Raw genomic sequence first — 16,117 nt, 5'->3', positions numbered from 1 at the left:
TGACTCTGAGATGTGACATGGGTTGGCAGAGCTGATGGTGCCACAACTGTTGTAGCAGCAGCGTAAGAACTGACACACAAAGGATGCAGGCATTCAAATTTTCTCGTAGCTTCAGTTTAAGTCAGTCCTTTCTTTCTCGAGAATCCTGCAGTCAGGCAAGTAAGGCAAATGGTGCTCTCCACATTTGACACAGATGGGAGGCGGGGCACATGGAGTATTGGGATGTGACTGGTGTCCAAAATCTCGACATGTGACACTGGAAGTACAGTGGGAAGACATATGGCCAAACTTCCTGCACTTAAAGCACTGCATTGGTGGAGGTATACAAGGCTTTACATCACACTGGTAGATCATCACCTCGACCTTCTATGGCAATGTATCACCCTCACACTCCAAGATGAAGGCAGTGCTGGCAACCTCATTATCGTTCAGAACCTTGTGGACATGCCGGATGAAATGTACACCTAACTGCTCTAAATTGGCGTGCACCTCATCATCGGACTGCAAAAGAAGGGCTCTGTGAAATATGATACCCTGAACCATATTTAAGCTATTATGGGGCATGATGGTTACAGAAACAGCCCCCAGCTTGTCACAGGCGAGTTATTCCCGTGACAGGGCAGAGGATGATGATTTAATCAAGACTGACGCAGATCTCATTTTGGACAAGCCCTCCACCTCCCCAAACTTGTCCTCTAAATGCTCAACAAAAAACTGAGGCTTCATCGTCATGAAAGATTCCCCATCAGGTCTTGAACATACAAGGTACTGGGGCAAATAAGGTCCGCTTCCAGCCTTACCCAGACGTTCCTCCCATGGTGTGGCCAGCGATGGTAATGATTTGAGCTTGTACTTCTGTGATTTGTATTGAACTCGTGATCTCTTAAAGACTGCTGGTGTTCCACTACCAGCATGACATGGAGTATGCTTCATCACATGTTTCCAGCCCTGATGCCACCCACACCGACCAGGGGCTCCCCCACAGGTGCCGCACAGCCGCAGCAAAGGCTACCTGGCAGGATGGCCATGGCTGGGAGCCCTGGTGCCCCAGGGGGATGGGCATCTACCCCTTGGCATATGTGTGGAGTTAATGGTGCAGGCATCAGCAGAGTGATCCCTTTGTGGTCAGGGGGCTACAACCAACACGCCACAATGCAGCCCCACCAGAACCGACTGCCTACCATGCTGGATATCAAATGCAAAGATGTGTGTGGTCTTCTTCGACGCCCAAATCAACACTGTATAATGTATGGTAGAAAACTCACCCAGGAAGGTGTCCTCGACCTGGAGATCTACATCTACATACACACTCCACAATCCACCATATGGCGTGTGGAGGGTACCTTGTACCACAACCAGCATCTTCTCTCCCTGTTCCACTCCCAAACAGAATGAGGGAAAAATTACTGCTATATGTCTCTGTACGAGCCCTAATCTCTCTCATCTTATCTTAGTGGTCTTTCCGCGAAATGTAGGATGGCAGCAGTAAAATTGTACTACAGTCAGCCTCAAATGCTGGTTCTCTAAATTTCCTGAGTAGCGATTCATGAAGAAAACAACTCATTTCCTCTAGAGACTCCCACCCGAGTTCCTGAAGCATTTCTGTAACACTCGCATGATGATCAAACCTACCAGTAACAAATCTAGCAGCCTGCCTCTGAATTGCTTCTATGTCCTCCCTCAATCTGACCTGATAGGGATCCCAAACTCTCGAGCAGTACTCAAGAATAGGTTGTATTAGCATTTTATAAGCGGTCTCCTCTACAGATGAACCACAGCAGTATAATTTTTACATGGCTGTATTTTTTATCCAGTAATTCACTTCCTCTCCTAAAGAGCTATTCAAAAATGTATCACATTATACCATTCATTGAAACACAAAGTTATTAATTACGTAACACAACAATGACTTTGTGCCCAGGATCACAAACTCTTCCACTTCCTGGAGTTGTCAGAAAACAAATGAAAACCAAGTAAACACATAACATAAGCTTTGACTCTTCTGTACCATTGCTCAGGAGAAGAACATTCAGAGGTGCTCAAAGTGGTGACCCTGGACACCGATACACTGGCACACTCATTGAATGGAAGAATTACTTACTGCTTCCAGTGTTTGTGCTAAAGAGAATTACAAGCAAGCTCAATACGTTCCTGGCTATTCTCTGGAGTTGTTGGAATATAGCCATTGACAACATCCTTAATGCATCACCAAAGAAAATGTCAGGACGATTTAAATCAGGAGACCTAGCATGCCAAGTAACTGTTCCTCCTCGAACAATCCATCTGGCAAGATACCTTCGATTCAGAACACTATGTGGATGGAAGACATTATGTGCTAGACATCCATCATGTTCATACCACATAAGCATTCTGGTCCTTAGCAGCACTTCATCCAGAAGTGGAGGAAGAATTCATCTCAAGAAGCTGGTATACGCTGTTCCATTTAGACTACCGTTAATGAAATAAGGGCCAATAATTGTAGTACCAAGCATCCCACACCAGATATTAACTCTACATTGACACTGACGTTCCCCCTATCTAAGCCATTGGGGGTTGATGCTGGACCAATAATGCATGTTCCCTGTATTTACATGTCCTTTTTTTGAGAAGGAACATTCATCGGTAAATAGAATATTGGAGAAAGAGTTTGGTTTGTTGATGATTTGCTGCTGTGCCCACTGACAGAAGTGTACATGATTCTGGAAATCATTCCCATGTAGTTCCTGACGTAGGTGTGCATGGTAAGGATGGAAATTGTGATGTGTAAGAATATGATGTACACTGGTTTTAGGAATACCAATATTGTGTTCAAGCTGTCATGTGCGCACATGGAAATTCATAGCAATAAAAGTGAGAACAGTGACTTAGGCAGCTTCCTATGTGGAAGTTCAATGATGATTGCATTGTTGTGAGTCGAATCTTCCCATTTCCTGAAGCATCGCAACAAAACGAGAAAATATACGCCAGGAAGGTGGGTTCTTATCAGGATATCACTATCTGTACAGTTCCACTGCCTGTGTAGCATTTCGCCTACCTTCAATGACAATGACAACAATAAAAGAAATGTTACGACAATGCAGTCTGTATGAAGGATAGCCTTTACTGTATGTGTACTCTATACATCAGTATTTAAAAGGATTAAAGTACCATACTAAATGTACCCTTATAAAAGAACAGTATTGCAATTATTGTTCTGCTAACTTACACTCCCCATAGGTGAGTAGCATTTCTAACTTCTCTTTGTTGGTGTACAATCTACTCGCAAAACTCCAACAGCAGTGGTTGACGGAATGACGGGTGTGAATTTTACTTATTTTTACATTTGTCCTCTGTCAATGTCAGCACGTGGATGTGTTCCATTACCATGAGTATCTCCACTAAGCACTGGGAGTGATATCATCAGTTTTGTGTTATGTAATTACATAATTTTGTGTTTCAGTGAATGGTAAATTGTGATACATTTTTGAATAGGTCTTCAGGAGAAAAAATTTAGTACTGAATAAAATATACAGTGTGCCATCTAAAAGAGTCATTCCGCTGTTCATATCTTTGTAAAAAACAAAGCTACAACACAGGCAATCATGCTAATTGATGTCCCTCTGACAGCTAAAGAACATTTACTTTAAACATTTTGTAATTTGCATCTGGACAAACAGTTACTCGAACTGGTCAAGATAAATGGGACACCCTGTATACAGCATCAATAACTTTTTATCCACTTCATGCAGCTATTCTACTTGTCCATAACTATGCCAAAATGACCAAGAGGTAGGATGGGTTACAGAAATAGGAAGGTTCCTGGTGTCAGTGACATGTTGCTGCAGTTGCTCTCAAAATTTGCAACATTTGCAGGAGGTCAACACTTCAGCATGTTGTTACTGTAGTTGCTGCAGCAGTTTCTGCTGCTGCTGCTGCTGCAGCTGCTGCAGCGACCATAATTACATAAACTGGTTCCCCAAGATGATGCAACTGGATCAATGGATGCACAAGACACATTTGTCACCAGTTTTACAACTCATTCTCAAGGTGCAGGTTCAGATGCATTAAGTCAAAAACTAGGGGACAACATGACGCCCAATCCAGCGTATAACAAGTGGCCAACAGGAAGAATTCAAGCTTTTTGAAGAACTGAAACAATTGAAATGACACACTAGCCAGAAATGTGAGCATCAATCAAGAGTGTTACCCAAAACAGGCAAACATATATGAGTGGTAGAACATCAGCAGGCCTGGCTTCTAAGCAACCACACTCCCAACAGCATTAAGTCAATGGTTACCCTCTCTTCACACCTCATAAACCAGAGGCTTTTCCAACATACATGATTAAATCATGCCCTGTCAGCAGACACTGTTACTGCAACCACTTTGTTGGCTGCTAGCATCATTGGTTCTGAACTGTGAAGGGGTTAGGCAACTCAAGGAAAATGACTAATGAACCAAGGTTGAGGCAATGTAGGGTACAATGTAGGGAAGTTTGCTCCTCAGCAGTTCAGAAAAGCTGGTGTTAGTATCAATAATGCAGATGGCACAGGCTGTGAAGCAGTCATTTCATGGAAGAACATTGTGTCAGGCAGCATGCCCGACAATGGGGTGGTCTACCTGTCTCTCAGCAACAGTTTCTCAGTGGCCATTCGTATGGAAATACAGCTTCTCAGTTGTCATGCCCATGTAGAATGCATCAGAGTGGTGGCAGCTTAGCTTGTAAATCATGTGACTTGTCGCATAGGTAGCCTTGCCTCTTGATGAGGTAGGTGATTTTGTGATTGGTCTGGTCTAGGTGGTGGTGGTGGTGGTGGTGGTGGTGGTGGTGGTGGTGGTGGATGTATGGGCCAGGATTTGCATCATGGTCTATTACAGGGATATGGGAAAACATACAAGGGAATATGAGCAGGCGTATTAAAGGGATGAATGAATATATTGTGTAGGTTCAGTGGACAGCAGCATGACACTGTTTGAGGAGTGGGAACGATAGTGGGTAGGTCATTCCTCATTTCAGGCCACAAAAAGAGGTAGTTGAAACCCTAGCAGAGAATATGATTCAGATTCTACAGTCCTGGGTCATAATGAGTCATGAGGGTAATGCTCCTCTGCAGCTCGGCAGTGGGACTTTAGGAGATGATGGGTGACAGGAGAAGTCTCCTGGGACTCATCTCTCCAGTCATCCCATCACCCCCAGTTAGCCCCACCATCTGGCCACAGAGGAGTGTTCTCCATGTTACTACCACCCAGGAATGGATCAACTGAATCATATTCTCCAACAAGATTTATGAACGTGGCCTGAAATGAGAGATGTCCTACCCACTATCCCTCCTACACTTACCACAGTGGTATTCTGCCACCCACTAAAACTACACAATAACTTCGTCCATCGCTACACAACCCCTGTTCCCAACCCCTTGTCTGATGGCTCATATTCCTATAACAGACCAAGATGTCCCATACATCCTCCTCCTCCACCACCATCACCAGTCCTGTCAGAAGCATCAACTATCCCATAAACTGCAGGGCTACCTGTGAAACAAGCCATGTGATATACAATCTAAGCTGCAAACACTGTGCTGCATTCTACTTGGGCAAGACCACAGACAAGCTGTCTGTCTGCATGAATGGTCACCAACAAAGTGTCCTGAAAAAACAACAGGGCCTCACAGTGGTTGAGAGCACTGTCCAAAATTGTGTCTTAATGACTGCATCCACCGATGTGCTTCCTACCAACATCAGCTTTTTAGAACTGTAGAGATAGGATATATTGCAGGGTGGGTTCCTATGTTCCCATAAACCTCCTGGTGCATCCTGCACCTACTTAACTGTTTCCCTGTTCCCAGTCCAGCATCACACAACCTTATATTCCACAAAAGCATCCATAGTCTGCAGTGTAGTGCATGGTAGGGTGTAGTTTCCATTCTAAGAATTGTTCGGGATTTTTTCATATTCCATTCATGTATAGATCTTGGAAAGAATAACTTCTTAATTCATCTTCCTCAAAATCTATGAATGATATAAATATGGGTTTGCTTTTCTTCAAGCTATTTGGATGGGCAAATTCTAAAGTTAGAACTGATATTTCTGTAGAACAAAAACTAACCTTACAGAGATAATGTTCTATCTGTTTATAGATTCAGTATGATTTTGCACTTTTAATCTACATTTCATAACAAATTCTGGTCCACTATCACATCTGTCCCTCAAAATGTCAGTTTAAAATGTAGTGTAAAAATTCAATTTCACCATTAGATAAATTGGAAATTTTCAGTGTTCCCAGATACAACAATTTTTTATGGTAACTAACATTTCTTCTTTTTCTTCTTCTTATTATTATTATTGTTCATTTTTTAACCTATTCCAGGATTACCCCTACTTAATTTTGCGTTGACAGCACTGAAATGCCCTGACCAGATATCCTATTCTTCCTTCCACAGTGCTTTAATAATTCTCACTACATATATCTTTCCATTACAAAGGAAAATACAGAAGAAATGCTCCGGTTTCCTTTTCACGCCACTGCAAAGATGAGTGATGTAGATATTAGTGTCATGTTCATTGAGAAACAGCTAAAATCAGTGACATTGAACAAGGATTAAGGGCATGAAGAAATCCTTGTAATATCCTATATTCAATTTATACCTCAGTCAAATCCTGTTTTCACTGTAATACATTACACTGTAGATATCTTGAACTAACTGTGCCCAGTGATTGGAAAGAAGCACAGGACATACCTATCTACAAAAAGGATACCAGAAGTGTTTAACAAAACTACCACACTATCTCATTGACGTCCATGCATTACAGAACCTCAGAACACACTCTGAACTCAATATTTCAACAGAATTACATACTAGATGCATACCCACAAAGATTCTGATCATGCATGCTGTGAAATTTTGGGTGAAGGATGTAGGGACAAATGATTACCACAGGTTGAGGTCAGGATGATTTCTGGAGCAGTGAATGTGTTTTAAGGATAGCACCCAGATTCACAGTTCAGAAATGCTTGTGGTGGTGGTGGTGGTGGTGGTGGTGGTGGAGGTGGGGACAAACCAGGTGGCCTGGGCTGTGAAGCAGCCATTGAAACTTGGTAGGTTATGTTCATCTGCATGCTGTGCATGGTGCTCCATTTTGCTCTTGGCGATGTGTCATGTTTATGATAAGCATCAATCTATCCTTTCTGTAACTGTTGACTTTTTTTTCGTCATCAGTTTTCTGACTGGCCTGATGTGGCCCACCATGAATTCCTCTTCTGATCCAAAATCTTAATCTCAGAGTAACAGTTGCAACCTATGTATCAATTATTTATGGGATGTATTCTATCTTCCTATCTCCTCATTCCTTAGCTTACAGGCCCACATAATTTTCAACATTCATCTGCAGCACAATCTCAAATGCGATTCTTTTGTTCTGGTTCTTCTGCAGCCCATGTTTCACTATCATACAAGGCTGTGCTCCAAACATACTTTCTCAGAATTTTCTTCCTCAAATGAAGGGCTATGTTTGATACCAGTAGACTCCTCTTGGCCAGGGAACACCTTTCAGCCAGAGCTAGTCTCCTTTTGATGTCCTTTTGCTTCATTATTGGTTGTTTTGCTGTCTAGGTAGTAGAATTACTTAACTTCATCAACCTTGTGACCATCAATTTCACTCTGAAGTTTCTCACTATTTTCATGTCTGCTACTTTTCATTAATTTCATCTTTCCTTAGATTTACTCTCAATTCATATTCTGTACTCATTAGATTGATCACTGATATACTTTTACCTTCAGTTTTAATCAGATTCCTGAATTTTCATCATTGCTGCTATGCTGTACAGATTGAACAGTAGGGGTGAAAGACCACATACCTGTCTTACACTGTATTTAATCAAAGCCATTTGTTCATGGTTTAATCACTTATTATTCCCTCTCAGCTCTTGTAAATATCCTATTACCACTCTCTTGCTATAGCTTACCCCTAATTTCCTCAAAATTTCAAATATTTTGCACCATTTTACATCGTTGAACACATCTTCCAGGTCAACAAATCATATGAATGTGTCTTCATTTTTCTTTAGTCTTGCTTCCATAATGAACATCAGAATTGCCTCCCTTGTGCATTTACCTTTCCTATAGTCAAACTGATCACAATTAATAAATCTTCAATTTTCTAACCCATTCTTATTTTTGTCAATAAGTTGGATGCATGACCTGTTAAGCTGATTGTGTGATAATTCTCACACTTCTCAACTCTTTGAGTCTTTGGAATTGCATGGATGATGTTTCTCCAAAAGTCAGACGTTTTTTGCTGGACGCATACATTCTACACACCAACGTGAATTATTGTTTTGTTGCCACTTCCCCCAATGATTTTAGATATTCTGATGGAATGTTATCTACCCATTGTGCCTTATTTCATCTTAAGTCTTCCAAAACTCTTTTAAATTCTGATTCTATTACTGGATCCTCTTTCTTTTCTAACTAGACTCCTGCTTCTTCTACCACATCTGGCAAATCTACCCCTTCATAAAGGCCTTCAAAATAGTTTTTCCACCTATCTACCCTCTTCCCTGAATTTATCAGTGGCCTTCCCATTGCATTCTTAATGTTACCACCCTCACTTTTAATTTCAGCAAACATTGTTTTGACTTTCCTACACACTGAATTAGTCCTTCTGACCATCATTTATTTTTCGATTTCTTCACATTTTTCATGCAGTTATTTCATCTTAGCTTCCCTGTTGCTATTTATTTCATCCCTCAGCAACTTATTTTTGTCTTCCCAAATTTTCCTGAATAGTTTTGTGCTTCCTTCTTTTATTGATCAACTGAAGTAATTCTTCTGTCACCAATGGTTTCTTCACCGTTACCATCTTTGTATCTGTGTTTTCCTTTAAACTTCTGTGATTGTACTTTTTAGAGACATATGTTCCTCTTCAACTGTTCTGCCAAATGAGCTATTTCTTATTGCTTTATCCAGAGCCTTGAAGAACTTCAAGCATATCTCATTCCTTAGCATGTCTGCACCCCACTTCTTTGTGTATTGAGTCTTCATAATTAATCTCTTGAACGTCAGCCTACACTTCACAACAGTTGACATTATTAAGTAAGTAACTTCTAGGCCAGTAGATTCCAAATCTTTAGTTACGGTATTCAAGGAAATGCTTCTGTGATGCTAGACAATCAATTTATTCCTCTGTAAAGGGGAAGAAATGTAATTTATGAACTTCATAGTTTTTCTGGTGTAAATTACAAAGAGTTGTTCATGAAGTTGCCCTTATTGAATCTAATACAAAATTCAGTAAGCATTTACAGACAGAAATAATCAAACAAGAAAAACATATGAAAATTTCCAAATGGCATTGAAATATTCAACTATCATTTTACAGATAACCCACATAATCGAGACAAATATATGTTCTTTATCTTCAGAACATAATGAATCTTTAAATTTGCTGCTGCTTTCTCTTGCATACCATTAAGTCCTGGTCAGTTATCCAAGCAGGTAACCTCATTAGGCTGCGAAGTTTTGTTCCTGTGCTTGGGAAATATTTTGTCTTTGTTGTGAACCGTAACATTTTGTTGGTATTCCTTTCTTTGCTAACAAAAAATTCAAAATCACTTTTGTCCTCAATCAGATAATAAGATAGAGGGATCATGGGTGAAATTTGTGGCAATTGGATGCACTGTAAATCCTGAAGGTGTAAATCTAGATTTGGGAATTGCTTGAGGTTTTGAAGGAAAAATTCCTGTTTCTTTGAAAGAGTCAGCTCAGCTGGTGTCATTTCTTTCAGCCAGGCACTTCCAAAAATCACACCTGTGACTGTTTTAACTCTTCCAATTGTCCAGTACTTAAGTCAGCAATGTCCCAGAATATTCAAATTGTTTGAAAATACCCTTGTCAAGTAGCAAACATTCACATTTTTAATTCCTTTAGAAGCAATTTAGAATCTGTAGTTTCCTTGAGCAGCAGAGAGAATAAGAGGCATCAAAGATGTCGTTTACCTCCATTAACAATGAGGTAGGTTTTGTGAGGATAACGGCTATCACTGAGTCTTATCTGTTACTTGAAAACAAGTGTCATCAGGTAAATTGATATGATTTTCGTCTTTATACATCTTTCCTCTGAACAGAATCATGGGAGAAATACTTTTAACTACAGCATGTACATGTTCAACTACTGTTGCATTTTCAGTTTGTACATGAGCAATAATCTAACGTCCTCATATTACAGCAAATGTATGAAGCAAGTGTCGCTAAGGTTTTACTAGACTGACTTTTCCCCATTCAGTTACTCACTAGCTTCATACAACTAATAATTTTGCATATTCAGTAACTGTGTTCTAGCAAAAGATTCAATAAAAGCTGTGACCTTCCACGTCTCACTCATACTTTCAGAATTGAGCAGTGGGTTTCATTTGAAACTGGAAAATAAATTTCTTTATGCCACATTCATTCATAATAATAAATTATTTACTGTAATCAAGTTGTAATCAATGGAAACTAAAATAGTGACACTGGATGGAGTGACTCACTTTTTGTGACCCTAAGCATAAGACAGGTTATCCACATGTGAACCATTGATTTTCAACAACATTACGCACACATTTTTGTCCCATACAAAGGAGACAGCTCTTAGTAGTATTGTAACAGCCGTCTCTCTACAATTTATTTTGTACATTGAAACAACAACTAAACATAGTGAAAGAAGCAGTATCAAAATTCATAAACACGGCCACAATAACAATGGAGCAAACTGAGAGCCAAATGGAGGATGAGAAGTAGATAAAAATTTGTGAGAAGAAATTGAAGAGGAAGAGGAGGCATTTCATTTCTGTTCATGTAACAAGACACTGGCTGAAAAATTTAAGAATGATGAAGTTACACATTTCATTGGATACAGTAGTCAAACAACATTTTCCCAAAATATATTTTTACAGAATCTCCATTTACTACCGTATCATAATGCAAACAGATGAACAATTATTGTAAACAGCAAGACACGTCAGTACATTCATATGTAAATATTTAAACAATGAAGTAATCCAGGACATAATAATGATAATAATAATAATATGAAATCAGTAAACTGCTACTTTCCACAGAGTGGAGGTAAGTCGTACACAGGCACAACAAAAAAACTACCAAACATGTGAACTTCAGACAAACAGCTCACCTGTGAATGACCATTGTCTCTGACCTCCGAGGTGGACTGTGAGCAACTGCACATGATGGGTGAAGCAGTCTGGGTGGTGAAGAGAGAGATGAAGCTGGTACAGGATGGGAAAGTGATAGAACGGTAGATGTGGGTGACTGAAGTGATGGTTGTGGGTGCATACAGTGATGTGGTACGGACAGGGCAGGGGAATTATGTGTAGTCAGAATGCTGGACCAGGAAGTGGTGAGGAGGGGGGGGGGGGGGAAGGGTGAGGAAAATGTGAGAATTAGAAGAGCAGAAAAAAGACTGTGCATGTACTTGCGAAATAGAAGGCTGTGCAGTGCTGCAGGGTGGTCCAGTTATCTCTTGGCCACAATTTGTCTGTTTCCTTTCATGCGAACATACAGCTTGTTGGTTGTCACATGCAATAGAACGTGGCACTGTGGTCACAGCTTAGCTTGTAGATTACACAAGCATCTGTCAGCCCACACGCCTTTTACACTGAAGGGTGAATATGTGTATTTTCATTCGTGTGTGTGTTAACTGTCAATTGTAAGTGCTTCCAAACACACACTGCCATTCATTGCCATCTGACTGGATCTGAACAATTATACAGTCCTTTAAATTCCTGGTCCTCATATAAATTGACAATTTAAATTGCTGTCTGTGGACACTAACACTTTGGTTCATCTGGGCTGAACTGTGATGGATTCGATGAAGTAGCATGCAGGAGCAACCACCTGTGGGTGAAAATGCAGTGAGCTTCAATGGAGCAGCATGGGGATGAAGCCAATTTCATTAGATGATGGATCTCACTTGACTGATTGATTGATTGAGAGGGGTTATGGGACCAAACGGGGAGGTCATCAGTCCCACGATTCCTAAGTTAGACACACAAGAAACAGGGTCCAATGAAAGTGGATGGACCTAGTCAGGGGAGTCAAATAATAAAATAATGAAGAGTAAACACACACAGTAAAAGGCATGTAAGTTTAGATCAAATGTGAAAACTTGGGGAAAAAAAAGCAAAAAAGTGGGGTGGTCTTCCCATGGGGGAGTGATCATGGTCTTGTTACCATCCATGGGTCGGAGGGGTATGTGAGGAATGATGTGAGGTGCATTACAGTGAGTGGAGATGGGGATCCCAACATAAGGAAGTGATACGCATGCCAACCGGCAATCCCACGCAAGACCGTGTCAGGAGGGAGACAGTCGTCATTGGCGAAGAGTGCAGGGTACATCGGATGGTCAGGGAATTGGTGAATGATGACTGATTAAGAAAGTAGTCGTTTGCCCAGTCATATGTGTAGAGGGGGAATCCCCACCTCTATGAGGAGACTATCAACGGGACTAGTGAGAAAGGCACCAATAGCCAGATGAACCCCACAATGAATGGGTCAAGCAGATTCAAAGTGGAAGGCGTGGCTGAGCTTTAAACCTGACCACCACAATGTAGTCTGGAGAAGACCAGGTCACAGTAAACATGGAGAGAAGTGTGACACAGTCTGCACCCCAAAATGCAAGGGCCAGGACGTGGAGAGCATTAAGTTTCCATATACATACAGTATTTTGGCGGCAAATGTAGGGCAGCCATGTCAGCTGGTTACCAAAAATAACGCCCAAGAAACAGGACTGTGCTTCAACATCAAGAAGCTGGTCACCTAAATAAAATTCTGAAATGGGGTGTACTGTGAGTCAACGATAAAAGTGCATAACCCACATTATTGAGGGAGAAAACTGGAAGCCATAGGAGTTAGCCCAACAGAGGCCCATGGGATGATTTTTGGAGCCGGCGCTCAGCAGATCTACTTAGTGGGAGCTGGATCAGATGCAAAAATCATCGACATACAACACCAGAATAACCAGAGGTCCAACAGAGGTCACAAGCCCATAGACAGTAAGGAGGAAGAGTGTGACACTTACCACAGAACCCTGTGGGATTCCATTCTCCTGAATTCCAGGGGTGCTGAGGGCAGTGCCAACTTGAGCCCGAAAGAGCTGCTGAGAGAAAAACTCACGGATAAGAATCTGAAGGGGAACATGGAAGCCCCAGTCATGGTTGGTAACTAAAGTGTGATGGGACCAAGCCATGTTGTGTGCCTTATGTAGGAGAAAAGAAGACCATGACAAGGTGCTGACAGTGAGTAAAAGCATGTTAGATGGCTTTTTCCAATCCAAGTAAATGGTCAGTTGGAGATCATCTCACTTGGAAGCCACAGTGTTACTAGGACAAAAGGCCCAGAGATTTGAGTACCCAACATAATCTGAAGCTAACCATCTTCTCATGCAGTTTACGTAGTACATTTGTCAGATTAATTGGTGGTAGCTGTCGAGAGCTGTTGGGTTCTTCCTGGCCTTAAGGACAGGGATAACTATACTATCTCGTCATTGTGACGGAAAAGCAGTTGTGAACCTAATGCAGTTGAAGATCCTAGACCATCTGGTTGTGGACATAATCTGGGCCAGCTGCGATGTCCTGTGAAGAGGTAAGAGCCTGCAAGAATTCCCATTCAGTGAAGTGTTCACTATATCACTCAGTGTGATCATACAAAGGGTGGGGGGTCTGGTCAACACTGCATTAGTGTCTGAGAAAGGTAGCAGGATAGAAAGATGATGTCAATGAAATCACAAAGTGTTCTTCTGCGAGGTCCAATGGATCAGTGCACAGACCACCTTTAAGGTTAATGTCCTGGACAACTGACTGTTACTTGCAGCCCAGAGCACTACGGAGCTCGGACCGAACCTGCAATTAAGAGGCATACGTCCGCAGAGAGCACACACAGTGCTCCCAGCATTCTTTTTTATGCTGCTCAATAAGGTAGTGAGCCTTAGCACGAATGCACTTAAAACTGAAGAAGTTCGTCTGTGAAAGGTGTCGTTTAAAATGATGCAGTGCCTGTCAGCGGGTGTGGACAGTGACTGTAACATCCCTGGCACTCCAAAGTACTGATCAACGATGAGGGGACGTGTTGGTAGGGGGGACAGCAGTGACAGCAGCGTGAAGAATAGTGGCAGAGGTGCCTCGCAAGACTGCACAAATGCAATTCGACAGGGAGGTGTAGAAGTGCGCAGCAGAAATATACAGAGGGCAACTGGCCCTGTGGAATACTCGACTTGGGGTCCTGTCTGCCAGGCGGTGGCAGGGGACCGATAGAATCACTGGAAAGTGGTCACTGTCATGAACGTCATTACGGGCTGGCAAATGGAGGGAAGCCACGAAGGCAAGAGAGGAGATCGTGAGATCGATGGTGGTAAAGGTGCCATTAAGAGCATTCGAGAGGGTAGGGGACCCCTCATTGATGAGACACAAATTCAGGTCCCTAATAAATTGGTCAAATAGGAGACCCCCACCCATTGAAGTGTCACTCTCCAACAGTGGATGGTGGGCATATAAGTCCCCAAGGAGGAGAAACAGCTGTGGGAATTGTTGGATTAAGGTAGACAGTGCAAAGTACGGATTTATCCTAACTGGAGGGAGGTGGACACTGCAAATGGTGATTGCCAGAGACGTTTGCACTCTAACCACTATTGCTTCCAAGTTGGTACATAGTGGATCCAGTCACTACGACGTTGAAGTGAACCAAAGTGCAGATCCCACCAGATGCTTCCCTGTGGCCAGTACATTTCCGGCAAAAGGTTGCATTTCTGGTAAGTGATGATAGTATCCATGAAAATTCCAGTGGATGATTGTGTGGCCAGAATCCAGATTACTTACACTTACACACACACACACACACACACACACACACACACACACACACACACACACACACACACACACACACACAAAACCTTTTGGAACCTTGTCTTATGATTTATCTTTCTTCTTGTTCATTTTCTCCTCCTCCTCCTCCTCCTCGTATTTCAGAGGCAGAGGAGGGTAGAGCACAGAGGGAGTACAGGTTTCTGCAAGATCCAGAACTGAAAGAGAGCAGGTAACCTTGGGATGCACAGACTAACTGACTGATTGTAGGAGTCTTACAGCCTGAGAGATGCTGGGCAGAGGGGTCTTGGGAGAGAGCCCGATCATTGACAGGTGCCAAAAATGGGCGTACTACTTCGGCTGGTGAGAGGGAGCAGATCCAGAGAGGAAGTTGTGGCAACAGCAGGGAAAGAGGAGGGAGAGGGTATAGGGGGATGGGGCTGGGCAAGGAAGAGGTAGGTGGAGGAAATGAAGTAACAGAGAGGAAAGCTGAAGATTCTGACACTAGATGGAGTGTCACATTCTTTTGGTGAACCTCAGCATAAGACAGGTGATCTGGAGACTTGTATTCTTGGATTTTCTTTCTCTCTTGTATGCCTGGCAAATCTGGCTAGTGAGGGGAGCCGCTTTCAGTACATTTGTCACACACAGGTGTCAGAACACAGGGGCTTCCCTCATGGACTGGGTGTCCACAGTCAGCAAACAGAGTGTCTGCCATGCAACGGGATGACATATGCCCAAAACACAGCCACCGAAAGCACCACACAGGTGGATAGGCATATGGCTTCACGTCACCATTGTAGCACATAACCTTGACCTTCTCTGTGAGGGTATTCCCCTCAAAAGCTAGAATGAAGGCACCACTATCACAGCAGTTGTGTTTGTGGCCCATATGCACATGCCAAACAAAATTAACGCACACTTCTCCAGATTAGCCCACAGTTCATCATCAGTTTGCAGGGCGAGATCCCAATGAAAAATCACTCTCCGCACCATATTCAGAGATTGGTGAGGGGTAATACACTGGCACATTGTCAAGATGATCACAGGTGCAAAGAGCTGCCGATTGGGATGCAGAAAATGCTTTGATCAATAATTTTGTCCTGAATATTTTCCACAAAAAACAATAGCATTGTGGCAGTGAATGTGTTCCCATATCTACTCATACAGATGAGGTAATGGGGTAAGTGTTTCATCCAAAGATGGCTAGCCTGGCCCTCCTCCCATGGTGTAGCGAGGAAAGGAGAGGTTGCTGGGTAACATGAGGCAGCATTCAATGATTGTTCACCTT

The sequence above is a fragment of the Schistocerca americana genome, unplaced genomic scaffold, assembly GCF_021461395.2.
Source record: "Schistocerca americana isolate TAMUIC-IGC-003095 unplaced genomic scaffold, iqSchAmer2.1 HiC_scaffold_31, whole genome shotgun sequence".
NCBI lineage: Eukaryota > Metazoa > Arthropoda > Insecta > Orthoptera > Acrididae > Schistocerca > Schistocerca americana.
Note: the sequence above shows the minus strand (reverse complement) of the source record.